This window comes from Periplaneta americana, chromosome 2 (genome assembly GCF_040183065.1).
Source record: "Periplaneta americana isolate PAMFEO1 chromosome 2, P.americana_PAMFEO1_priV1, whole genome shotgun sequence".
Classification (NCBI taxonomy): Eukaryota; Metazoa; Arthropoda; class Insecta; order Blattodea; family Blattidae; genus Periplaneta; species Periplaneta americana.
Genome location: NC_091118.1, coordinates 201,439,856 through 201,466,891, shown reverse-complemented (window position 1 = coordinate 201,466,891; position 27,036 = coordinate 201,439,856). Strand labels below are relative to the sequence as shown.

The 27,036-nt window shown below is 36.8% G+C and overlaps 1 long non-coding RNA gene across 2 annotated transcripts; it reads right to left on the bottom strand.

Annotated features, from left to right (window-relative positions):
* Window positions 1-166: 166 nt before the first annotated feature.
* On the bottom strand, window positions 167-25,399 carry LOC138695044 (uncharacterized). 2 transcript variants are annotated; one of them, XR_011331040.1, is made up of 7 exons: window positions 25,322-25,399; window positions 20,681-20,844; window positions 19,302-19,444; window positions 16,291-16,581; window positions 13,488-13,604; window positions 7,330-7,438; window positions 167-417 (listed from the first exon to the last, which is right to left on the bottom strand). It is a non-coding gene; the product is annotated as an uncharacterized lncRNA (long non-coding RNA). The 2 variants fall into 2 exon arrangements; XR_011331039.1 differs by lacking the exon at window positions 25,322-25,399 and adding an exon at window positions 25,070-25,173.
* Between the last annotated feature and the right edge of the window lie 1,637 nt (window positions 25,400-27,036).

The window sequence follows — 27,036 nt, the reverse complement described above, 5'->3', positions numbered from 1 at the left end:
ACAAATGACTTCATTTAAAACCACAGCTCTGCCTCGAGCACATCTACAGCTAGTATAAAAGGCAGGTATAGCTGATATATACTATCTTTTTTGGCGGGAAAATTAAATTTTTTTTAGAGGGGGTGTTCTACAGTTTTATATTCTAGTCCACAAATAAATGCACTCCTTACAATAATCACAATTTATTCATGAAATATATCATACAAGTTACAGAGATAGAATACTTTCACTATAACTTCATCTCATTCATGTTCATATCTACTGTCCACAATGCACTCAGATAAAACTTAAAACACTTGTGAAGAACTGACAGTCTTCAATGGATAGCACTATCAACACTTGAAGCAAGCAGAATCTTGCCTACATATTGCAGTCTTCCATCCAAACCTGCAGTGTCCAGTAGTGGCTGCAGCAAATCTGCAAAGAAAGAGTACAAAGACTGGTAAGAAACTTGCTCCATTTATTTCACATAGTGCAAAAATAAATATCAGCAACAACATGTATTTAGAGAGGGTTTTTGTTTTACAGAGAAATATTAGGGTAAGTGGAATTTACGAGCATTTACTTCATACAACAAATTTCACTTCTGCTCCCTGTATTTAAACTGTACCAGTACTATTTTTCTAAGACTTGCACTTATAGTTATTCTGAAACAGTACATTATATTCAGTGTGAAATAATTGAGACTTTGGAATTTATTGATATAAGAAAGTTGGAACTGGCAATGTTCAGCTTGCAGGCACAGTTTGCCCAACATGCTAAGAAAAAATTCGGATTTGGCTATTGCCTGCAATGCTAGTATTACAGAACCTTTCTGATAATTTGGGAGAAACAGATGAAAGACAATAAATTGACATATTTTACAGGATTTTTACTTAGAGTTGTCAGACTAGTGATTTTTCTGTAACTGAAGAGCATGATCCCACATGCTTTGTCCATTTTTATGAAAGGACTGGGCTAGATTTTTTATCCACCCGTCTATCTACAGACTGAGCGTGTTTTCAACTGACATGCACAATAACACAAACTTTTAGACAAGGTTTTGAGTTGTTTTTGAAGGAAAAAAGCTTAAAACAAGAGAGGTCTAAAAAAATCATATACATGTATGAATTATAAAAATGGCCAAATAGACTGGGCAAGTTTTGGGATCACACTTTTCAATTGCATATGCTTGGTACAGATCTATTTCCATAAAGCCTTGGTTTTTCTGAAGCAACACATGATATGCAAGGCCCACCTCACAAATCCAGACAATGATTTCTATAACTGCGAGATGTAGGATTACAACTACAGAAACCGCTCACTATCTCTCCTGTAGTCCAGATTTGTGCAAGCAGGCCTTGCATGTCACATGCATGAGTTCAGAAAACCAAGGCTTTAATAATGCATCAAACAAAATACACTTTTTTTATTATCTCATATAAAGAGAAAATGTAATGCTATAAGACCGTCCATTTCGAAAATTACAATTTTCAAGCATCCCTCAGACATAGCCATATACGAAGTTTTCTCTCTCTCATGGTTATCTCGTCATAATGCTTTTTGTTGTCCTTGTCATGACCCTCATCATGGTTCTAGTTGCCTATCATGGTCACTATAGCAGGCATGGTTCTTATCATTAACCTTGTGGTCCTTTGTCTTTGTCATGGCCATTATCTTAACATCATGGTACTTGTCATGAGCCTTATAGCTTTCTTGCATTTTTCATGGCCATTATTTAGTTGTCATGGTCCTTGTTACCTTTGTCATGTTTCTTATTGCGGTTCTTTTTGCCTTTCTGATGGTCATATCTTAGTCACAGAAGTACCTTCATGGTCCTTTCTGTTTTCTTTGTCACAGCCATTATCTTAGTCATCGCAATATGTCATGGTCCTTGTTGCCTTTGTCATATTCTTTACTGTGGTCCTTGTTACCTTTGTCATGTTTCTTATTGTGGTCCTTGTACCTTTCTCATGGTCATTATTCTACTTACAGTATTTCTCGCTGTCCTTGTTATCTTTATCATGGTCCATATTGTGGTTCTCGTCTTTGTCATGTTCCTTATTGTGGTCTACTTACAGTATTTCTCGCTGTCCTTGTTATCTTTATCATAGTCCATATTGTGGTTCTCGTCTTTGTCATGTTCCTTATTGTGGTCCTTGTACCCTTCTCATGGTCAATATTTTACTTACAGTATTTCTCGCTGTCCTTGTTATCTTTATCATGGTCCATATTGTGGTTCTCGTCTTTGTCATGTTCCTTATTGTGGTCCTTGTACCTTTCTCATGGTCAATATTTTACTTACAGTATTTCTCGCTGTCCTTGTTACCTTTATCATGGTCCATATTGTGGTTCTCGTCTTTGTCATGTTCCTTATTGTGGTCCTTGTACCTTTCTCATGGTCATTATTTTTACTTACAGTATTTCTCACTGTCCTTATTATCTTTATCATGGTCCATATTGTGGTTCTCGTCTTTGTCATGTTCCTTATTGTGGTCCTTGTACCCTTCTCATGGTCCATATTGTGGTTCTCGTCTTTGTCATGTTCCTTACTGTGGTCCTTGTACCCTTCTCATGGTCAATATTTTACTTATTATTTCTCACTGTCCTTGTTATCTTTATCGTGGTCCATATTGTGGTTCTCGTCTTTGTCATGTTCCTTATTGTGGTCCTTGTACCTTTCTCATGGTCAATATTTTACTTATAGTATTTCTCACTGTCCTTGTTATCTTTATTGTGGTTCTCGTCTTTGTCATGTTCCTTATTGTGGTCCTTGTACCTTTCTCATGGTCAATATTTTACTTTTAGTATTTCTCGCTGTCCTTGTTATCTTTATCGTGGTCCATATTGTGGTTCTCGTCTTTGTCATGTTCCTTATTGTGGTCCTTGTACCCTTCTCATGGTCATTATTTTACTTACAGTATTTCTCACTGTCCTTGTTATCTTTATCGTGGTCCATATTGTGGTTCTCGTCTTTGTCATGTTTCTTATTGTGGTCCTTGTACCTTTCTCATGGTCAATATTTTACTTATAGTATTTCTCACTGTCCTTGTTATCTTTATCGTGGTCCATATTGTGGTTCTCGTCTTTGTCATGTTCCTTATTGTGGTCCTTGTACCTTTCTCATGGTCAATATTTTACTTATAGTATTTCTCACTGTCCTTGTTATCTTTATTGTGGTCCATATTGTGGTTCTCGTCTTTGTCATGTTTCTTATTGTGGTCCTTGTACCCTTCTCATGGTCATTATTTTACTTACAGTATTTCTCGCTGTCCTTGTTATCTTTATCATGGTCCATATTGTGGTTCTCGTCTTTGTCATGTTCCTTATTGTGGTCCTTGTTATCTTTATCGTGGTCCATATTGTGGTTCTCGTCTTTGTCATGTTCCTTATTGTGGTCCTTGTACCTTTCTCATGGTCAATATTTTACTTATAGTATTTCTCGCTGTCCTTGTTATCTTTATCGTGGTCCATATTGTGGTTCTCGTCTTTATCATGTTTCTTATTGTGGTTCTTTTTGCCTTTCTGATGGTTATTATGTTAGTCACAGAAGTACCTGTCATGGTCCTTTCTGTTTTCTTTGTCACAGCCATTAACTTAGTCATCGCGATATGTCATGGTTCTTGTTGCCTTTGTCATATTCTTTACTGTGGTCCTTGTTACCTTTGTCATGGTCATTATTTCAGTCACTGTGATATTTGTTGTGGCCCTTGTCATCTTTGTAATGTTCCCTATTGTGATCCTTGTTAACTTTGTCATGTTTATTATCTTAGTCGTGATATTTGTCGTGCATTTGTTCTCTTTATCATGGTCCTTGTTGCCTTTGTTACGGCCATTATCTTAGTTGTGACATTTGTTGTGGTTTTTGTTATCTTTATCATGGTCCTGACTTTGTCAAAGTCATTATCTTAGTCGTGATATTTGTCGTGGTTCTTGTTATCTTTATCATGGTCCTAGACTTTGTCAAAGTCATTATCTTAGTCGTGATATTTGTCGTGGTTCTTGTTATCTTTATCATAGTCCTAGACTTTGTCAAAGTCATTATCTTAGTCGTGATATTTGTCGTGGTTCTTGTTATCTTTATCATGGTCCTAGACTTTGTCAAAGTCATTATCTTAGTCGTGATATTTGTCGTGGTTCTTGTTATCTTTATCATGGTTCTTAACTTTGTCACTGTCATTATCTTAGTCGTGATATTTGTCGTGGTTTTTGTTATCTTTATCATAGTCCTAGACTTTGTCAAAGTCATTATCTTAGTCGTGATATTTGTCGTGGTTCTTGTTATCTTTATCATGGTCCTAGACTTTGTCAAAGTCATTATCTTAGTCGTGATATTTGTCGTGGTTCTTGTTATCTTTATCATGGTTCTTGACTTTGTCAAAGTCATTATCTTAGTCGTGATATTTGTCGTGGTTCTTGTTATCTTTATCATGGTCCTTGACTTTGTCATTGTCATTATCTTAGTCGTGATATTTGTCGTGGTTTTTGTTATCTTTATCATGGTTCTTGACTTTGTCAAAGTCATTATCTTAGTCGTGATATTTGTCGTGGTTCTTGTTATCTTTATCATGGTCGTAGACTTTGTCAAAGTCATTATCTTAGTCGTGATATTTGTCGTGGTTTTTGTTATCTTTATCATGGTCCTTGACTTTGTCATTGTCATTATCTTAGTCGTGATATTTGTCGTGGTTTTTGTTATCTTTATCATGGTTCTTAACTTTGTCACTGTCATTATCTTAGTCGTGATATTTGTCGTGGTTTTTGTTATCTTTATCATAGTCCTAGACTTTGTCAAAGTCATTATCTTAGTCGTGATATTTGTCGTGGTTCTTGTTATCTTTATCATGGTCCTAGACTTTGTCAAAGTCATTATCTTAGTCGTGATATTTGTCGTGGTTCTTGTTATCTTTATCATGGTTCTTGACTTTGTCAAAGTCATTATCTTAGTCGTGATATTTGTCGTGGTTCTTGTTATCTTTATCATGGTCCTTGACTTTGTCATTGTCATTATCTTAGTCGTGATATTTGTCGTGGTTTTTGTTATCTTTATCATGGTCCTTGACTTTGTCATTGTCATTATCTTAGTCGTGATATTTGTCGTGGTTTTTGTTATCTTTATCATGGTTCTTGACTTTGTCATTGTCATTATCTTAGTCGTGATATTTGTCGTGGTTTTTGTTATCTTTATCATGGTCCTTGACTTTGTCATTGTCATTATCTTAGTCGTGATATTTGTTGTGGTTTTTGTTATCTTTATCATGGTCCTTGACTTTGTCATTGTCATTATCTTAGTCGTGATATTTGTCGTGGTTTTTGTTATCTTTATCATGGTTCTTGACTTTGTCATTGTCATTATCTTAGTCGTGATATTTGTCGTGGTTTTTGTTATCTTTATCATGGTCCTTGACTTTGTCATTGTCATTATCTTAGTCGTGATATTTGTTGTGGTTTTTGTTATCTTTATCATGGTTCTTGACTTTGTCATTGCCATTACCTCAATCATCATAGTCCTTGTCTTGTTCCTTGTTGTCTTTCTTATTATCTTAGTCGTTGTGGTACTTGTCGTGGTCCTTGTTATCTTTCATATGATCCTTGCAGTGATTCTCATCTTTGTCATGTTCCATATCATTGTCCTTAGTTATCGTCATGTTTGTTGTGGTCCAAGCTGTCTTCATCACAGTCCTCATTATGGTCCTTGTTGTCTTTGTAATGGTTTTTATTCTGGTCCTTGTCTTTGCCATGGTTTTTATCATGGTCCTTATTGTGGTAACTCATAGGCGTGGTTCTTTTAGTGATCATTATTATGGTCTTCTTGTCCTTGTGGACCCTATCTTTGTCATGTTTCTAATCGTAGCTCTTGTCACCGACTTTGTGGTCCTTTTTGTCTTGGCCATGGTTCCTATTGTGCTATTTGTTTTATTTATTGTCATTGTCATGTTTCTTATCCTGGTTGCTGTTACAAGTGTGGTCGTTGTAGTGATCTTTGTCACTGACCTAGTGGTCCTTGTTGTCTTTGTCATAGCCATTATTTTAGTAGTTCTTGTGATCCTTATCACAGTCCAGGTCATTGACCTTACTGTAATTCTCGTCATGATTTTTGTTTTTATCGTGGTCCTTACTGTTTTCGTCATGATATTTTGTCATTTTAAAATATTGTTTTCCCCATTTGGCAAGCGACTATTGTACTATACTACTTACTGCAAGGTCTTAAATAGCAGTACAGCAGTTTGTCCGATCACAAAGTTACTGAGGATCCCATGCATCGAGAAACATGAAATATTACAGTGACCTGTACATGTTCCAAACCCTTCTCTAGGAGAAGTCAGTGCTCTCACTCAAACGTTTCCTCCCTTTTGAACGTCTTCCTAAATGGCTCAGACTACACCAATAGTAATTTCAGGTATGTCATCTGCTATTTTGTCACAAATTTTTGTGTGTAGTGAAATAAATTAAGTAGTCATATGCATTTAGTGAATTTTGAAAATGGGAACAGGTGGAATACAGGATGTCTGTATCACTGTTACACTTCTTATTTGCATTCTCATCAATATTCACAATTATCATTGCCATCTCTTCCCAGCCATAAGTTCTTCTATGTACCCCCTACATCAAACTTCATGGCAAACTATCTTTCTCTATTTTAATCATTCTCAATTTTGCCTATTCCCTAGAAAGAGTACAGGTAAAAACTTGTACACAAGTACAAATAATTTCTGTCAGGTAATCTTTTGTTTCATACAAACTGTACTTAAAAAATAATCCGTGGCGCTACAGCCCATGAAGGGCCAAGACCTACCAGCCAGCTCCTGGCCTCACAACCACATGCCAAAGCAGAGGTGGACGATCATCCAACCAGAATGGAGGTATCATGTGGTTAGCACGATGAGCCTCCCAGCCGTTATAGCTGGGTTTGCATAACTACATTTCGCTACCTATCATAGCTCCCCAAGTGCATCACGATGCTGGGTAGGCACTGGTCCCATACACTGGCCGAAATTTCATGAGAAAATTTCTTCCCTCATGAGGACTCGGACCAGCATGCATTCTGTAACGCGAGTCTTAGGCAGGATGCCTTAGACCACGATGCCACGGCGCGGGACTACAAACTGTACTTTCCCAGATAAATTCCTTTATAGGTAATGAATATGACCAGAAGTCGAACAGATCAGGACAAACTGCTGCACACAAATATGTCATCAGGGATGCTTAAAGTGTGTTTCTGTAAAAATCTCGAAATATACTTTCTGCAGCATGACAATACTTTCTGTATTCTTTGTATCATGGAAAAGAATAATCTACTTATAAGCCATATGTATGACATGATCTTATATTTCAAACAAAAACACTTGCCTCTGTTGCTGTAATCTATGAAGACTTCCATTCCAGATCTAGTCCAGTTGACACCAATTTTCCATCCCACTTCTCGTAGCCATAATCAGCAACTTTCATTTTCTTCTGGCTGCAAAAAAGAAACATTTTTCATTACATCAGAGTCAGAACAGTGTACGTACCCCTGATCACATATATAACAGACTGGCCATCCACATGTTAAAAACGACAGAACCACCAGGATTGCTACCATCGATTGAGAACAACTGCAATTCAAATGAGAGTCACAACGTGACTTCCGCAGTAACTAGACGGCAGCATAGTGAAATTGATAAAAGTTGTTGCCGTCAAAGCCTATAAGGCTAAGCAATCTGTTATATATGAGATCAGGATTACTACTAAAGCACTAAACTCAACACTAAAAATCACAGACATATAAGAACAGAGAAACAAGGAAGGGCTGATACGACAGAAGAGAAGGATGTGATGATATGGTCTGAAAATGGAATATGGGATAAGACCACGTGCACTTTGGCCACTAATATGGAATGCTCATTCTTTTACCTCCAAATTTTGACACAGACGAGGAATTTTGGAACCCCCTCATTCAGCCACAAGGTTCTTACACACACTGTAAATCTAGGATGGAACCTCAGTATGTCTAAACCTTTCTTGGCTTGCTCTGATATCATTGATACACTAAAGTGTGCTACAGTCAGGATTTGGAAGTTACGCATAAAAAATTAATTTCTACACGACGCGTAAAAATGCGTAATTTATGTCATAAGAGAAATGTAATAAATTCAGAACTTGCTCCAATACATTAGAGTTAAATTGCTACTAAGGTTTCCATGCTACTAAAGCCGCGACACTGTTATTCCCAGCGTGACTCCTCCTCTTTGCTTACATCTTAGGAAGTGAAGGCTCTATAAAGTCTAGGTAGGTAGTATTGTTCGCCATTTTTGTTCTTTCGTTGCCGAGCTACCATACAAGGAATCTATTTGCCACACCGTTAAACATTATCATGTCGTAGCTCCTATGATAATAAATCAAATGCACTGTAATTCAGCAAATAATTGAGCAGCAAATAACATCTTCGTGTGCTTTCTGCGAACACCAATGAAAGAGCCAAATTGGCGGGCGATTATATTAAGTATTTATCGAGCCTTAAGAAATGAATAATGTCTTCCTCAGCGAATCACAAGACGCACACGTTTAAATGTAGCTGACCTGCAACGCGATTGGCTGCCGGATATTAGAACTGCCGGAGACTGGATGGGTCTACTTACGAATTATAGGGGAATGAGTTTGTCTTTGCCTTGAACTCGATACACACATGCCCGACCTTCCCTTCTATTCCTGCCCCCTCCACAGAAACGTTGTTCCAATAATAAAATTACATGCAATCCATGGAATCCTGTTGCAATAAAGAATGTTGAACCATATACAGAATCTGCGAGAAATTCGGCTTTTACTTTTTTTCTTTCATTGTATATAATCTTTAGTTTTTTATTTAAGTCCGATTTTTGTTTTGTAATTTATTTATACTGCACATTGCGAGTGTCTTGACAAAAGGCATGAGCTCTATTAATTACTTGCAGTAATTCGAGCTCTTCATAGTAGTCTTCCTTTCTTCTATCTTTTGAAGAAACAATTATGCTGATACCACATAGTGATTTGTTACTCACAGTACTGATACAGATCACAGAGTTTATTAATCATCGAAGACTGCTGCCAGTGCATTTTGTCATTTTGTTTCCTCCACCACATTTTTTCCGTATCAGCATCTCTTGTTTTTATATTTTTTCCACATCAGCATCTTTTGTTTTTATATTTTTTCCACATCAGCATCTTTTGTTTTTATATTTTTTCCGCATCAGCATCTTTTGTTTTTACATTTTTTTCCACACCATTTTTTCCGCATCAGCATCTCTTGTTTTTATATTTTTTCCACATCAGCATCTTTTGTTTTTATATTTTTTCCGCATCAGCATCTTTTGTTTTTACATTTTTTTCCACACCATTTTTTCCGCATCAGCATCTCTTGTTTTTATATTTTTTCCGCATCAGCATCTTTGTTTTTATATTTTTTCCACATCAGCATCTTTTGTTTTTACATTTTTTTCCACACCATTTTTTCCGCATCAGCATCTCTTGTTTTTATATTTTTTCCACATCAGCATCTTTTGTTTTTATATTTTTTCCGCATCAGCATCTTTTGTTTTTATATTTTTTCCGCACCATTTTTTCCGCATCAGCATCTCTTGTTTTCCACACCATTTTTTCCACATCAGCATCTTTTGTTTTTATATTTTTTCCACATCAGCATCTTTTGTTTTTATATTTTTTCCGCATCAGCATCTTTTGTTTTTACATTTTTTTCCACACCATTTTTTCCGCATCAGCATCTCTTGTTTTTATATTTTTTCCACATCAGCATCTTTTGTTTTTATATTTTTTCCGCATCAGCATCTTTTGTTTTTATATTTTTTCCGCACCATTTTTTCCGCATCAGCATCTCTTGTTTTCCACACCATTTTTTCCACATCAGCATCTTTTGTTTTTATATTTTTTCCACATCAGCATCTTTTGTTTTTATATTTTTTCCACACCAGCATCTTTTGTTTTATATTTTTTTCGAACTCATTGTGGTAATGGACAGTGTCTTTATGTGCACTGAACTCAAATGTTATCATACATGGATACCCTTACTTTGCTATTACAGGGAAGAAGTTGTAGTATATTTGCTGTAGACTACTTCAAGAGATGGACCACCTGGTAAAGTGCAGAGAAGAAATATTTACCTGCCCTTCCCCATCACCCAGAAGTAACAATGCACCATCTACCTGCCTTGTTTCTCAGAAGGGTAAGGGAGACCTGCAAGCTACGTGGCTCAAGACTCATCACGCATTAGAGTTCGCCTATTTGGTGCTGTTCTTACCACAAAAATGATCAGATTTATAATATACCTAAGAATATCAAGGTTACTCAAATATAAAATACTAATTTACTTGATTCTTAAAAAAATTCCCTGTATGTATTAACTAGTTCAATATTGAATGCTCGGGAAAATTTTGCTAATGAAATTCACAAGGAAAACTACAAGCTGTAAAATTTACGAAAATGATATGAACTACCAGTACTTAATTTTTTGCGAATGACAACATTTTGCTTTTACGAACGTTTCTGAGTTGGGCACATGTACAATTTCAAGGATCATCAAAAGTTATATCATGGATAAATATATAATAGGATGCGAAACTGCAGTCAGCACCATCTGGCGGCAGGGGGCTGAAATAAGATGATCAGCGCCCAACGTCGTAGGTGGGAACATTAGAACTATGTGTTGGGTACATTACCCAGAGTTCTCTATTTATCCGTTCAGGATATTGCTCGAGGGGACGAGATGCAGACAGAAACTTGCTAATAAGTGAACATAAAGTGATACGTGTGTGTATAAGCAGTGTATGTTAAACAGTGATGTTTATGGACGTTGTAAAACTAGTGATGTTGAATGTATTGTAAAGTAATAGTAATATAATAAATTGAACTATCTAAGTAGTTCTTGCAGACTTTTCCACTTCGCTGTACAATAAATACCCTAAGAATACAATCCCAATTATCTAACCTTTTGCTTTATTTTTTGTCTCTGTCTGGTTATATTTTAATAGTGTAGTGTAAAATAGATCGTCTCCTTTATCTTCCTGTTGGCTCTGGTAAGAATTTTCAGTAGAAGATGCTGTGAGGAATACAAATGTAAATGTTTTATTTTAAATTGGGTTAGTTTTGAATATCAATGAGAGTGGGAGGGAATACTTTCTGCACAGTTTAACATTTTCGTCACCAGGTGCGCTGCTATATGCATGGAGTAATTACTGTTTTCGCTACTTGGTGCGCTGTTAGATGTAATAACACCACTCCCCTCAACAGGTGGCAGCAAAATCAATTTCTACAACAGCGCCTCTAGTAAGTATTACGGGAAACTCAATAAGTTTCGCATCCTATTATATATTCATCCATGGTTATATTATTGTTGTATATGTGAATATGAACAAATGAAAGTAGGTCTGAAATATGCATTTAATTTGAACTTGGCATGAAAATTTTGAGAAAATTATAAAACCTACGAAGTTGTGTCATGTTTCAATCGGAAGTTATTAACATCATGACTGCAGGAAAAATGTAATGTTAAAATTTGGATGTTAAATTATTTAAACTGAAAGTAAAGAACGTCAATAACAATTGCTAGGACATTACTAGCCGACATCTTTGCTGGTTTCATTTGTTTCATGGGATAAGCATTTCAGACAGTTTCCCATTTTAGTTTGTTTCACAGGATACACATTTGAAACTGTTACATTTGTTTCACAGAAGACTGTAAATTAAGTGTGTTATATGAAAATGTTAATGACGAAAGAAAAGTTCTGAGATTCTTACAGCATTGCAAAGTGATCCTTTCATAATGTATGCCCGTGGCCATCCAAGGAAAAGTGGTAGGGGTTATAGAAATATTAGAGTTTCAAGATATGAAAGACGCAATGCTGGGTAACTTTCGGTGTTGGACCCCGGACTCATTTCACCGGCATTATCACCTTCATCTCATTCAGACGCTAAATAACCTGAGCTGTTGATAAAGCGTCGTAAAATAACCTACTAAAATAAAAAATAAAAATAAATGAAAGACGCATGTCTATATAAATGCATTGGTACCATGAACAATGCATCAAGAGAGGAAATTGTAAATGAAGACAGTGTGAAAATTATGATATTGAAGAGTCCACTGCAAAAAGGGGGAATGTCGAATTTATTTCATTTTGTAGGAAATGAAATTTAACCTTTGACATTTCCATTTTTGTGTTGTATAACAATTCGTTAACACGATCTGGACCTTATCTTTCTTTTTCCTTTTTTTAGTTAGTTATTTAATGATGCTTTTCTTTTATTGTGTTGTTTTAATAACATCTAGGTTATTTAGCGTCTGAATGAAATGAAGGTGATAATGCCGGTGAAATGAGTCCGGGGTCCAGCACCGAAAGTTACCCAGCATTTGCTCGTATTGGGTTGTGGGAAAACCCCAGAAAAAACCTCAACCAGGTAACTTGTCCCGACCAGGATTCGAACCCGGGCCACCTGGTTTCGCGGCCAGACGCGCTGACCATTACTCCACAGGTGTGGACTTTAACAATGCTGTATCAACTATTAGGTTATTTAGCATTGATGAGACTGGTAATAGCGAGATGAGGCCGAGGATTCAATATAGATTACCCGGCATTCACCTTATGGTTGGGGAAAACTTCGGAAAAAACCCAACCAGATAATCAGCCCAAGTGGGGATCAAATCCGCACCCGAGCGCAACTTCAGACTGGCAAGCAAGCACCTTAACCAACTGAGCCACGCCGGTGGCTTTCATCTTTCTTGCAGTGCAACAAAGTGTATTGCATTCTACTCTCTTAATCTATAGTACTGAATGTTCATCTCATTTTTCACAAATTTACGACATTCCTTCATTTTGCAGTGAACTCTTCATATAGGTCCAATAAATGATACATGTACTAAACATCAAGCACTTCATTTTAAAGGAATGACTGTAAATGAGCATTTTAATTCATGCTGCCACAACGATTTAGTATCTTTCCCTCATCCATGTGTGTATACCTGTTAGAGAATAGTTTCCAAGACTATATGAAAATTTAATATCATGCATGGTTCATAGTAAGTGAAAGAATCAACAGATGTAAAAAATCAAAATTGTCCCTACAACATCAGGGGCAATTTCATTCTCACAATGAATCCTATACCAACAAAAAATTTCTTCTTAGTTATTTAACGACGCTATATCAACTACTAGGTTATTTAGCACTGATGGGCTTGGTGATCGCAAGATATTTGGTGAGATGAGGCCGAGGAATCACCATAGATTACCTGACATGTGCCTTATGGTTGGGCAAAACCTCGGAAAAATCCCAACCAGGTAATCAGTTCAAGTGGGAATCGAGCCCATGACCGAATGCAACTGACAAAATTTGTTAAAATTTCAAAGGGTCGGGTTGCAAGCTTTGGTGATTTGTGCAAAACATATAAAAGAGGTTTTCCAGTACTAAGAAATTCATTACGAAAAAATAAATGACCTCAAACTAAGAATAAAATTGCTGAAAGATAAATCCTACAGGCATCTTACCTTCAGTCTCCTTGGTCCAGGACAGGCAACATCACACCTCCACACACCATCACTCTGGACTGCTGTGGCTTCAGATATGAAGCAATGGCAGAGACATCCTTCATCACGAACCAGGATCTGTAAGAGCAACTATGAATGAGACCTCCACACAGCTATATAACATACTCCACCAGTTTCATCCCATTAACATGTACAAGCACTGCCAACACAGAAGGAGAGTCTGAGGTTTATTTTCAAAATCGTAACTTTTACTATTATACTAACACAGTATTCAGTTTTTATCAGGACACTTCACCAGTTTACAGCATTTTTCAGTAGACTGTGTATGTTCTCACTGTTTTGGATATTCTCTTTTAAAACTTCAGCTTGCCCTCTAATAACATTGTACTTGCTTTGAAGTTCCAGAAAGAGCAAAATAATCCCCCTATAACTCTACTCTAAGCAAGTTGAACTGATGAAGCTAAAATAAAAGACCGAAATGGTTAAGCAGGAAAAATTTATAACACCATCAAAATACAGTAGAACTTGGTTATAGTGACCTCATTTTGTGCGACAACTCGCCTATAACGTCAAATATTCTGTGGTCCCAACTAATTCCCCATAAGACATATGCTTTCCTACCTTGCTTAATACGACAAACACATATGCGTCTACCTCGCATATAACGTCATTTTCAACCTCAGTTTGGAATAACATTTTCTAAGAACCAAAGTATTTTGCTGAAATCTGGCAAATCTTTTACTGTTCCCTTCTATCATAGATCTCTGGAGTGCAGGCAGATCCCCCACCCCATTGCAACCTGCCCGAATTCATGCAGTATTAACGGTACCTGCATGCGGCCAGTTTTCACTAAGTGCACGCATTTTAACGCAGTATGGCCGTTAAAAGAAGTGAGTGACACTTTAGAAGCCATTAGAATTGTGAACATTTCTATGAAGCTAGAAGAAGGAGCAGTGAAATTGCAACTGAAATAATGAACATAGAATGTAATTTAGAAAGTGTATATTGGCCAAGTAGGAGACAACAGAGTAAAATGACTGATTACTTCACTCCTCAGTAAATAAGTTTGGTGATTAATGAACAAACTGTTTTAATACACAATACTGTATTTATAACTGTACATGTATTTTGTGTTCATGGTATGCTTAAAAGTGAATACATAAATGTAAAATAAGCCTAATTAAGTTTATTATTTTTCATTTTCCACGTCACTAGACTGATAACATGAATCTCGATTACTACAACACTCGTTTATAACAACATAATTTTCAAGGTCCCTTGGATGTCGTTATAACCAAGTTCTACGGTAATAGTGAGTGCTCCCTGAAAGCTGGATCGCGAGGGATGATTGAGAATTTACTGTTTCTTGGATCGCGAGGGATGAATGAGAATTTACTGTTTCTTAACATCTTGGTTTTTCTGAAGAATTTTTTTACATTGAATAAAGGCAACAAATTACAGTACCAAGTATGTCTTCAAGTGCTGTTTATTTTTAATTGACTATTTAACGACGTCGTATCTAATACCATGTTATTTTGCGTCGATGGAATTGATAACAGCAAAATTTTATTTGGAGAGATAAGGCAGATTATTCGCCATAACTTAAATACCTGACATTTGCCGTATTATCACATATTCTTCGAGTGGCATCCTCACAATTATAAGTGAATTTTAAATCATTGGTTTCGCATATATTCAGAAGACATTGTCATTAACAGCTTGTGTAGAAGGTCAATTATTATTTAAGGAAGTGCCATAAAAACTACATTCAATAAGATTTTTATGCTCATTTCTGCTCAAGGAGGAAGAACTTTTACTATGACTGCTTTGTGATGAGTAAATGACAAATTTCCAGTCATCTCACTTTTGTTTATTGAAGTGCAGTAGAACTTGGTTATAGTGACCTCGTTTTTTGCGACACCTCACCTTTAACGTCAAATAATCTGTGGTCCCAACTAAAGGCCCATAAGACATAAGTTTTCTACCTTGCTTAATATGACAAACGTATATGCGTCTAACTCGCAAATAACTTCATTTCCAACCTCCGTTTTTGAAAAAGATTTTCTAAGAACCAAAGTATTTTAAGAAATATTTTGTTGTAATCTGGCAACCTAGAAAATTCTTTAATGTCACCTTTTGTCATAGTATTTTCTCTCTACATTTCATACAACGAGAAAATAAAATAATATAAATTAATTATTATTATTTATTCTAAATGAGGCAGTATGGCAAGTGGACATCTTCAAATACTTGGGGTGTACTATAAGCAGTAACATGAGCTGCTGCCAGGAAATCAAAAAAGAGAATAGCAATGGCAAAGGAAGCTTTTAATAGAAGAAGCAGCATCTTCTGCGGACGACTGGAGAAAGAACTAAGGAAGAGACTAGTGAAGTACTTTGTATGGAGTGTAGTATTATGAGGCAGAAACATGGACATTACAATGAAGTGAAAAGAAGCGACTAGAAGCATTTGAAATGTGGATATGAAGAAGAATGGAATGTGTGAAATGGACAGACAGAATAATGCTGAAACTGATCAGGAAGAGTAAAAGGAATTGAATGGTCACTGGTTGAGAAGGAACTGCCTTCTGAAGGATGCACTGGAAGGAATGGTGAACGGGAAAAATATTCGGGGCAGAAGAAGACATCAGATGATGGACAACATTAAGATATATAGATTAAATGTGGAGACTAAGAAAAAGGCAGAAAATAGAAAAGACTGGAGATTGCTGGGTTTGCAGTGAAAGACCTACCCTTGGGCAGAATGAAATGAATGAATATTATTTATTATTATAAAATCTCACCTGTGCATCCTTGAGAGAGTGGGCTGCATCATCAGAATCTTCAGGCAGTCTAGTCATCCAGGCACAGCACCATCTACCTGCTGATCACTAGCGTCAATATCGTCCAGATGCCAGTTGTCGTTCCCTCAGGCTGGCAGTCAGGCAGCATTGCAGTGATGTCAACTCCACAATGGCCAAGGACTGGCCCTCACAGCTGTACTTGGTGCCCTTGTAGAGATGTGGAAGGAGGATTTTTCAGTGCCAAGTCTGCCCTACACCAAGTCCGTGGATGCTGGAGTCGCTCCTGTTGTCCTGTAAAGGTTAGACAGTAACGAATACAGATAGAATTTCTTCCATAAATCCATAGAATTTCAATTAGTATCACATAAGTAGGGACGACTTAATATACCAAGACAACTGCATGCAAATATGCCCTACAAACAGTTAACTATAACTCTGAAAGGATCAAATACAATCAACTTTTAATGAAATAAATATTAAATGAAACAAAAAAAAAAAGTACATATATTTGAACACAGTTTATCTCGCAATAGACTTTTTGTAGTACATTTCAACCTCCGTACAATGAAAACCGATGTAATGATAAACTCGCGTTGCAATAACTATTTCGTTTATATGACGTCATTCCATTTTCGACCAATGAGTCATGAAATTTTGAATTCCAACCAATCACAGTCACACTTTGCGACAATTTTTGCAGATTTATAGCTATCAATTTATCGCATGGTCGTTCTTTCGTTTAGTCGTTGTCGCCAACTGTTTCCCCGTAAATTGATGATCACGAATACATTAAGATGCAACTACACGGTTAAACTTTCCTTTCAACTTTAAAGCAATGAATGCAAGATTGATATTTAATATTAATTAATATATTTACGCAGTGAAGACGACGTTCAAAACAGCTCACCATGTAGACACAAAATCTTTATGCATCTTAATTGAACGTACCTTTTTAACTTGATTCTTTCAATATTCTTCCCAGATTGCACGCATACGCGATTGGAATATTGAACTGTGTAGATGCAGCTTTAGTTCCGTTACACACTACAGCAAGAATACGTTTCTCGAGCTATAAAAAATGCTTTAGTGTAGCACTGATTGTAAAGGTCGAAATAAGGCAAGCTTACATTGGTCCTGCTCCCACAGGTAACTTAACCTATAATTGTAGCCTATAAAATTTGTATTTTGTGAATGAAATGAAACAATTAATAGAAAGTTAGATGTTCAAATTTATGTAACATCATCGCATATCAAACCCAAAGACCTTGCATAGTAATAATGTCTTTGATCAAACTGCTTTCCATATGGCGTAATAAAATTCGTGTTTTAATTAGGCCTATCTATACAGAGATGGCTTCACTGTGTAGCAACATGTCTCGCTGTGAATACATAAGCATTGGTATATAGCTGTCCCCACTGTTACTGTTAAATTAAATTATGATTTCAGCAGATAATGAAAATGTATTTATGCTCGACCATGCCGAAATGTAGTAATTATACACCTGGTAGCAGACCTTTAATGCATGTCATTGAAGTACACCTACTCATTAAAGGTCAGGTCTTTCAGCCAATGACGACTCAGGTTACAACTGTTCAGCCAATGACAGGTCAGCTTTCTACCGTTAAAAAACAGCAAGTATCGATTATTCTCAGATATGCAATCGAAAGAGAATTAGCGAAAAGTCACGGAGGCTGGAAATCCAATACTGTCGCAGAAGGTTTTCTGTTACTATAATAATTAGCGTTAATTGTAAATAATATTCAAATAAATTCAATTTGTCATCTCGTTTTTCAATGTCTAATTTAATTTCAATGTTATCTCTGTAGGTTCTTATGGCCTAGCAAGGTCAATGTGGACATCTGTTCCTCGGAAAAAATCAATACTTTCGCGTCTGCGCACATCTCACAACATACGGGACATTGCTCCAGGTCAGATACAATAAAATTAATCATATCAAGTTAGAAATATGGTCGGGCATAAAAAGTCGTATGAAACTCGCCTATAATGGTAATTAAGAAGCTCATATGAAAATTATGAAACTCGCTTGCACTCGTTTCATAAATATCCATACTCACTTCTTAATTACCTTCATTATAGATTCGTTGCATAATGTACTAATATGTTATAATAATAAAGAGAAAGTGCAGTACATGTAATTAACATTGTTAAACCTGTATTTTGCTTTTCGCAATTGGCATTACTGAATAATAACATCGAATTTCTTTATTGCAGTAATCGATATTCATCTATTTCAACTTCACAATGTCTGAACAAGTTAAGTATTCATTAATATACAATTATTAACATTTTGTGATCGAATTTTAGGGATATATTATTTACATTTTTATTTTATTCACGAAATAGTCTTAATAAAATGTCACTTGAGGTCTGAGATTTCCCAGATAAATCCACTCGCTTCACTCATGGATTTACCACTTTCGGCTGCTGAAGCCGAAATTACTGAAATGCTAAACGAGGCAACAATTTCCTCGGACCGCTTTCTAAAGGCCGCTCCTATCTCATCTAATTTTTCTTTAATAAGAACACTTAGTTTTCTAGTTTTCTTTATGTACAACATGGATCCAGTCTCTCTAAGTTTTTCTAGTAATTTGCATATTGTCGATTTATTGGGAAAATGTACACGGGAAATTTTTGTATATAAGCAAGCTGACATTCTACATACGACTCTGTTCTTGTATAGTTTAATACACTAAACACTCGTTGCTCCCTAGTGTATAACATAGTGAACGGAACTACATACAATAAGAATGAACAAACGTGTACTCAATCACATAGCAAATGAAACTGAACTAGCTGAGTAATATGCATTGTTTACGGCTAAGGAGCCAGCAAGACTAATTTTGTTACGAGAAATGGGGGAGGCCGCCAGCTGTGCTGCCTTCCTACAAAGCTAATGCTTTCCGAGCAATGCCGGGGACCTCGAGTTGCGTCATACGTGAGAAGCCCAGTAATTCATAAAATAAATTTGTCAAGAGCCCCCAAATCTCACCTGTATATCAATGAGTGAATTACACCAGCAGAATCCACACGCAGACTAGTCATCCAGGCACAGCACCACCTATGTGCTGGTCAACATCCTGGTCATCCAGATGTCGTCACATCAGCTGTGTCAGACCGCTCCCTCAGCTCCACCTTAACCAAGATCGAAGAAAGATTAAAAGTGAAGCAGAACAATATGTGTAATTTCGTTAACCACGATCATTAAAGTATTCTTAATTAGTTATTTTTCGTTAATTTCGTCACCAATTGCTTAAATTAGTTTATGCTCGACCATGCCGAAATGTAGTAATTATACACCTGGTAGCAGACCTTTAATGCATGTCATTAAAGTACACCTACTCATTAAAGGTCAGGTCTTTCAGCCAATGACGACTCAGGTTACAACTGTTCAGCCAATGACAGGTCAGTTTTCTACCATTATAAAACTGCAAGTATCGATTATTCTCGGATATGCAATCGAAAGAGAATTAGCTAAAAGTCACGGAGGCTGGAAATCCAATACTGTCGCAGAAGGTTATGTTCTGTTACTATAATAATTAGCGTTAATTGTAAATAATATTCAAATAAATTCAATTTGTCATCTCGTTTTTCAATGTCTAATTTAATTTCAATGTTATCTCTGTAGGTTCTTATGGCCTACCAAGGTCAATGTGGACATCTGTTCCTCGGAAAAAATAAATACTTTCGCGTCTGCGCACATCTCATAACATATGGGACATTGCTCAAAAATTAATAATATCAAGTTAGAAATATGGTCGAGCATAAAAAGTCGTATGAAACTCGCCTATAATGGTAATTAAGAAGCTCGTATGAAAATTATGAAACTCGCTTGCGCTTGTTTCATAAATATCCATACTCGCTTCTTAATTACCTTCATTATAGGCTCATTGCATAATGTACTATACTGTTTTGGTTACTTTCGCTACCAGTAGGCACCCTCTTCCAGTCGAGCCCAGGGTCCAGCACCGAAAGTTATCCAGGATTTGTTCATATTGGGTTGAGGGAAAACCCCGAAAAACTTCAACTTGCTCCAACCGGGAATCGAACCCGGGTCATCTGGTTTTGCGGCCAGACGTGCTAGCCAGACGTAATTTAAAGTATTATAATATAGGCCAAGCCTAAATCTAAGTACATATTTTGTCCTCTTTTTTCGAACAATGTCCTCCTTTTTGAAGCTTTGTGTCCTTTTTTATTGATGTGAATTTGGTCACCCTATACAAAGATTGTTTTGAGACTGTCCTATGGGCTGAAGTGGAAGTGCTGATTAGAGGTAAGAAAATAAAATGGGTGCGCTGTAGTTAGCTAGCTGTAACAAACATTTCAATAGCTCACAGAAATATCATTTTGGTAAGACACTGCAATACTTACAGCCTTGTGCAGTATGGTGCAGCATTATGCCAGTTGTGAGTTCATGTGATGCTCCTGCACAGCGTTGGTCAGGCAGACAAATGCTTGTAAGGGGCAGCAGACTCACACCAAGGTTGTACATCAGTAATTCTGCTTGCAGAACCCAAGGATGAAGAGAGGCCGACCTGCAACACGAAAACTAACAATGAGTCATGCAAACGATTTTTAAATTGAATGAAATAATTTCAAATCATTATAAATAATATCTTCTGCTGGTATATACAGAGTATCCATAAAGTCTGGAATCATAGGAGAAGGACTATTTTTTTCTGTTTGTTCATAGGTTCATAATGTCACTATCGAAAGAGCACCGAGTGGAGATCATTCTTCTTTGTGGACGAGAAAGGGGTGGTCACAGAGAGACGTACAGGCCGAATTCAACAGTAGGCATCCAGAGAAGTCAATAACACAAAGTGCAGTTGGAAAATTACTGAAGAAATTTCGTGAAACAGGATCGATAAATGGCGTTCCGGCAGACCATCGGTAGATGAATATACCAGGACTTCGGTACCGGTACTTGCAAAGTTTCACGCTAGTCCAAAGAAATCAATCTGGTGCACGAGCTTGGAAATCCGTGTTCTCCGGAGCACAATGCATAAAATTTTAAAAGGTTCCAAATTCCATCCTTACAAGTTGTAGATCATGCATCATCTAATGGAGGACGATCCTGACCGAAGGGTTGAGAGGTGTGAATGGTTCCTGTGCCAAATAACAGTAAATCCCTATTTTCTGGAAACAGTGATGTTCTCAGACGAGGCAAATTTTTACATATGTGGGGAGGTGAACAAACAAAATTTGAGGTATTGTTCACAAGCAAACCCAATAAAAGGCAAGGCTCTCCAAAAGTGATGGTATGGTGTGGTGTGGTTTATGGGATGATAAGATTGTTGGTCCATTCTTCTTTGACTCAACAGTCACCGGAGAACATTATCTCAGGATGAAATGATACCAGAACTTCATGGTATTGGCTATCCAGAGTAGTTTATGCAAGATGGGGCCCCACCTCATGCAAGTTTCAATCGGCACTGGCCAGATGAAATGTTTCCAGGACACTGGATTGAGAGAAGAGGACCTGTGGAATGGACACCAAGGTCACCAGACCTAAACCCTATGGATTTTGCCATTTGGGGGATTGTGAAAGTTGAAAAAAAATTCAGGATGTGGAGCATTTCCGTCAAAGAATTATTGCTGCATGTGCTGCTCTTAACCCACGTATGTTGAAGACTATTCAAAGAAATTGTGCAAAACACATGAGAACGTGTTGAAAATGGTGGCAGACATGTGGAACACAGTCTTTAATGCTAATATGCATGTATGTGTATTATGTCCTATGACTCCAGACTTTATGGATGCCCTGTATAACCAATCCCGGACGTTGATATGTAAACAAGTGACTTGAAACTTTGAGGGTAATGAGTTGGGACCTATGCTTATTAGACGTGTTTTACTTAGGCTGGCAATATACTGCATTGGACATTCCATCCCAGAGGGAACAAATTTTGTCTCGGATCGTCTGATACCAGACAAGATTGTTTCGGTCTGTCCTAAACAGAATTTCGTTTTCCCATGTACTGCTACTTAATTATGACATGATGGCAACTGATGACGAAATCGTAGCAATGATCTAGGCCTATTTATTTTGTGTCCTTACCAGGAGAAAATCACAAATAGATATTATTAGATTTATTCTCCGAATAAAATTAATGTATTTGGTTTCACGTATGTATTAAATTCTTTCGCAATTCCTTCTCACAGTTTATCCACTAGATCTTTCTTATGCGGTTTTCTAATGTAAAAGTGAAGGCACAGTACATCACACATTCATAGATTTCAAATAGGACTCTGTTAAAAGAGAAATTTTATATAATATTACTATTGAATTTGGTATTCCCAAGAAGCTAGTTTGATTAATTAAAATGTGTCTTAGTGAAACACACAGAAGAGTCAGTATAGGCCAGTTGATGATTTTCCAATTCACTGCAAGCTGAAGGAGATGCACTATCAACTTTACTTTTCAACTTTGCTCTAGATTATGCCATTAGGAAAGTCCAGGTTAACAGACAGGGTTTAGAATTGAACGGGTTACATCAGCTCCTTGTTTATGCGAATGATGTGAATATGTTAGCAGAAAATCCACAAACTATTAGGGAAAACACGGGAATTTTACTTGAAGCAAGTAAAGAAATAACTTTGGAAGTAAATCTCGAAAAAACAAAGTACATTTTATTTTAGTTGGTTATTTAACGACGCTGTGTCAACTACTAGGTTATTTAGCGTCGATGAGATTGGTGATGACGAGATATTTGGCAAGACAAGGCCGAGGATTCACCATAGATTACCTTGCAGTCACATTACGGTTGGGGAAAACCTCGGAAAAAACCCAGCCAGGTAATCTGGCCAAGCGAGGATGGAACCCATGCCCAAACGCAACTTCAGACCGGCAGACAAGCGCCTTAACTGACTGAACCACGCCAGTGGTTAACAAAGTATATGATTATATTAAATGGAAATATAAAAATTGGAAATTTATCATTTGAAGAAGTGGAAACCTTCATATACCCTAGAGCAGTGGTCGTCAGCACTCACTGAAATGTGCAAAGGGTACACAGTTCTGTCCCGTGTGCACTGTCGTGCAACAAGGAGAGATAGAGAGCATACCCGCTAGCAGCTACGGAGTGCACCCGTGGGTAAGAGAGACTAGCCCCAGCGTGCTCTGTGTTGATGACCCCTGCCATAGAGCAACAATAACATATATATATAGGACATTCAAGAGGAAATTAAACTCAGAACAAATATTGGAAAGCCTGCTACTATTTGGTTGAGAAGCTTTTGTCATATAGTCTATTTTCAAAAAAATTTAAAGTTAGAATTTATAAAACAGTTAAATACCAGTTGTGCTGTATGATTGTGAAATCTGAACTCACTTTGAAAGAGGAACAGAGGTTAAGGGTATTCAAGAATAATAAGATACTTAGGAAAATAATTGGGGCTAAGAGGAAGAGTATTCAAGAATAATAAGATACTTAGGAAAATAATTGGGGCTAAGAGGACTGGAGAAAGGAGAAAATCGCACAACGCAAAACTGCATACATTGTATTCTTCACACCTAACATAATTAGGAACATTAAATCCAGACGTTTGAGCTGGAATTTTTTTTTTCTAATGGCAGATACTGGTACTTGACTTTTCCTCATTCACCCATACGAAGCCTTTTGCATAGACCAATTTACATAGTAGTCACCCAGAGTGCACCATAGGAGCCTGGTCTACACTACACCCATACTGAAGGGAAAATTTCAGTATACGGATACCTCACTAACAGATAATTTGGTCCAGGGAGCATCCGTTTTTGATGCAAAGATAATTCGTTTGGCATGTTTCTTAAATGAAATCGAAATGGCGTTCCTGTGCTTAACATTTAACGGAAGTGTTCAGTGTCAATCATTTATCTTATGTGGCCGGGGTTGAAATTTTGGAGTAAGAAGAAAAGGAAGGTATCTGTGTTCTGAAATTTATACTCAGTTTTTTTTTTTTTTTTTGGGAACAGTGCTGTCGCACAGTTTAGTATTGGCCTTTTCTTTTTTTATAACCAGTGTATGACTTTCCAAGTGAGACTTCTAATTTTGTTAGACCTCTCGTACACAAATTCGCATAGAATTTTAGATATTAAAACTTCGGTAGTGGTCGGTACTAGTTGAACAATTAGGCCTATATTGTCACCGGATCCGAAACACGTGGATTATAATCCGAGATCCATGGACTTCCAAGCAAAATCTCAAATTCCTAGCATGACACAAACCTACAACTGACGTCTAAACGTACCTTCAAATTTCTGTTGGGACGAAGCTTGAAATGATGGAAATTATAGTGGAAACAGATCTTAAAATCATTCACCTTACCAACTTACAAATGAGACGTGCTATGGCCGCAGAGCGCAACAGACTTTGGGCAATATGTCCAATTACTTCGATCTATAATGGCCACGATATACTTTTAAAGAAGACTAGACATTTAATTCTGTATTAATAATATTCCCACGCTACACGCTATGGCAATTAAAAGTGACGGGTACTGGATAATTCATTTACAGTTATGAGCATAGGAAGAATGCCAACGGAAAATAGTAACCAACACGTCCGATTTTGCAGCAGCCATATTTCGCAAACACTACGCCTATCCTAGTTTTCATTTGTGCAGCATGCTTCAAATTTCAATCTACAGTGATAGATTTTATGTAGCCATATTGCAAATTAACATTACGAACTGCCAAATATGTTACGGCCAGTAAAACTATCTGCGCACAGTCTACCTACAATACATTATAACCCTCCAACACATATATAAAATTACCAGCAAGTAAATCCTACGTCCATACTCCACCTACAGAGACGCCGAAATGAGGACGTAACATGGAGGGAAAGGTGACAGCTGAAGATCTGAATATTCTAGTCCCGCTCGTTACAGGGTTGCCGACTGTTGCTTCATAAAAAATACTGTTCGGTATTATAAAATACATTAATCTCCAATAGTCGAAAATAGTATAAAAACAAAGTACAAATAATATATTATACAAATTTCTACACAAGTAATTCAGATAAATACCTTAAAACCAGTTGGAAATCACTTGCTGCTCTCCATATTATTCTCAGTTTGCAATCATGGCGAATGGTCACAGTGCCGCCAACTAGATTTAAAAAAACAGGCTATGGAACAATGCAGAAACAGCAAAATTCTTATTTTGTCAATGTAAAATGAGAATATTTAACGACTGTGACTGTTGAAAAACAGCTAAATTCTTATATCAGCGTTATAACTTTCATAAATTTACTCGTTAAACTAACATCGAAAAAAATCCAGCTCTAGAGGGAAAAATCGGGGAATTGGCAATCCTCTAGCAGGATGTAAATTTTCCGCCCATCGATAACACAAATCGCACACAGGTCGACAATCAAGTCGATAACAGAGCGGAACTGCATGAATTGCACCATGTCAACGCTAGATGGCAGGAATAGTACAGTCAAACAGTGCCTCCCATCTGACGGACGAAAGATCAACTATTAGCTAATGACTAATATCCTAGATTATATGAAGAAGACACTTTGCTCTGTAGGGTCTGAATGGCGGATCTTTTGAATTTGTAGTCTACCCGGAATAAAAACATTTAATCAGTGTTTCGTTTTAATTTGATCAGTGTTTTTGTGTTTTAATTGTTTAAGTGTTATTTGTGGTTATAATTTAATAACAGTTGTCTTTGACATTAATAATATTGTGTTAAATAAGACATTTTTCTGTGCCCCTAATTGAGTTCAGTTTTATTTTTAGCAACGCATTACACGTACAATATTGAAATGTCTAATGAAAATATTACAAATATACGTCAGTTTCCCTCGCCTGAGGATACTCAACACATTGTGGATAGTGATTTAGAATTACGATATTGTTCCGTAAATTCTCCTGTGCTAAAAACTTATTCACGTCAATCTGCATCTAAACTAAAACTATCAACATTGAAATCGAAACAGGTAATCTAACATCTGCACCGTCAAAGAAACTTTAATCAAGTGATGAAATTAAGAGCGATAAAGAGACAAATGCTACTAATCCACAATCTGGTGTCTTGGATTCAGTAGTTCATCCTGACGTGGAATTACACAGTTCATTTGAACCTCTAACTAACGAGATGGAACTAGAACCTCAGGTCAGTGAAAATTATTCATTATCTTCACATTCAGTAACAAAATGTACCAATAATGATTCCTTCAAAAGAAAACCAAGAGTCCTTCCTATAGTAGTCAAAAAACCTCACGAAAGTAACATTTTTTTATCATAATCGAAAATTACAAAACCTTTTAAGTCAACCCATGAAAATCAGCTATTCTACTGACGGCATTAAGTATCATGCTTCATGCAGAACTGATTATAACAAGTTATATGAAATACTACAATCTAAAAATTTACAATTATATTCTCATGAACCTCGTGAAACAAAACTTCTTCAGGTTGTTATTAAAAGTCTTCCCGCTAGTGTTGAGGCTTCAACTTTAAAGACGGAGGTAGAAGCTTTAAATTTTTCTGTTGAACTAAGCCAAATGCCTGCAGCTGACTCTCATGTAAATGGTACCCCATACAGGAGACCAATAACGTCGTGTAAGCTGGCTCTTCTGGGTCAGGAGAATTTCTAACAGATCCCAGTAAATGTTGTTGTTTTCTAATGACAATAAAGTCATTTGACCTTTTGCACTCCAATATTTTTCAAAGATATTATCATGGTCAGCCACTGAAGCACAGATTTTGAGGTGTTCCAAATCCATTGCTTG